We start from the raw sequence: 1885 nt of genomic DNA, 5'->3' as shown, positions 1-1885 counted from the left end.
CCCCTGTCATGTGTGTGTGTGTGTGTGTGTGTGTGTGTGTGTGTGCATTGCAGGTAAACACCTGCCCAACCAAGCTCCGATGGAAATCACCGATTTTTTGAAGAACTAGCGAATTCCGAGGGGTTCAAGTGTGCTGAGACGTCCATGAAGGGTGTAAGAACATTTACTTGAAGTCTCTGTTGGTGATTGGTAGTGGACTTAGATTTTATTGGTATGAAAATATCTTAAGGGGTAGGCCACACACCCCTCGACTCGCAAGCTCAAGTCTGTGCATGCGCACAAGAGACTGGTGATGTCACTTCGTTGCCAGGGCAATTGGGACGCTACCTATGATACCGGGCATTCCACCACGCTCATCTGCTATCAATAAGTTCGAGGTTAAACTAACCCCAAGTAGCCATGTCCAAAACACTCGATGATCTCCTGCAAATGCAACGTAATCAGTTAACATGAATTATTAAGGATGAACTAGTAGATATACTGCTAGCAGCACAGAGACCGGATGGGAACCCAACTCAAGCTATCCTGACCCGCCTGGCAGAGTTGGTGTCGGAGGTGACAACGCTGAAGCAGGCATTGATGTCTCCTGACAGCGCCATTAACAAGAAAGTGGAGGAGCTACAGGAGCAGGTAAACAGGCAAGCAGACATCATTGCCAAACAACAGCGCTACCTGGAATCTCTCGATAGGAAGGAAAGAGAATGCAACTTGATTATGTTAGGAGTGCCTGAGGACCATGAAGCCCTGGATGGTGCCACTACAGACAGAGACAAAGTGGCGAAGGTGTGGGAGGCGGCAAGAGCGACCTGTTGTGTGACGTCCGTGAGGAGGTTGGGCAAGGTAGGCGTTGCAGACCAGGGCGACCGGCGGCGACCTATCCTTGTCACGGTGGGCTCACGGGAGGACTGGGACGCCACGCTAGCCGTGGCCAGGCACCTCAAGTCAGCTGGAGATCAGTACAAGAAGGTGTCCATTAAGAAGGATTTGCATCCCAGTGTGAGGGAAGAATGGAAGCGACTGAGGGAGGCGGAAAAGTGTGAGCGAGATTGACCAGATAATGTAGGCTGTAACATTTATCTAAACGTGAGGGAATGTCAACTGTATAAAGATGGAGTAGTGATAGATAAATGGAGCTGCCAAAATTTTTTTATTCGACCACAACAACAGTCCTTGTAAATTTTAACATGGAATATTAATGGCGCAAAAACTAAATTAAAAAAACGTAGTCTGCTGAAATGGATCTGCCAATATGATATTATAGGACTGAATGAGATGAAAACTGAACTGTGTGTTAATTTGCCTGGATATACTGGTTACATAAAGGTACAGGGATACTATGCTTATCGTGGGGGTACTATTGTATATATAAAAAACTGTCTGTCTGAATATGTGTCATCAGTGGATGTGAGTGTTGATGACCAAGTGTGGTTAAGGTTTGAATATGCCCCTACAATTCTCTTTGGTTTCTGTTATATCTGGCCCAGTGACTCCCCTTATTTTTCTCACTATTCGTTTGCAGCAATTCATGAAAGAATCGTGGACACTGAAAATAGCAGTAAGGTTTTGATTATGAGAGATATGAATGCAAGGTTTGATGCTCGTGTTCGTGATATGCTGGACAACGAGTATTCAGTGCCTGGCACGTTTTCGTGCCTATTAATCCCAGATGATGTCACAAGGCCTAACGAGAATGCTTACGTGTCAACTACAATATGTAAGAACAACAATCTCTTCATTGACAATAAACTAAAAATTGATACTAAGCATTTTGTGGGTAGAAAAACTTATAAGCAGAAAGATGTGTGATTATCCGAGTTAGACATAGCTGTAGCATCCTGTCAACTTGTGCATGACATTGATGCATTCCAGGTCCACCAGATGGCCC

The sequence above is a fragment of the Coenobita brevimanus genome, chromosome 25 (assembly GCF_032717465.1).
Source record: "Coenobita brevimanus isolate Jiangsu-jjx chromosome 25, ASM3271746v2, whole genome shotgun sequence".
Taxonomy (NCBI): Eukaryota; Metazoa; Arthropoda; class Malacostraca; order Decapoda; family Coenobitidae; genus Coenobita; species Coenobita brevimanus.
The sequence above is the reverse complement of the archived record's forward strand: the minus strand, read 5'-3'. Positions refer to the sequence as shown.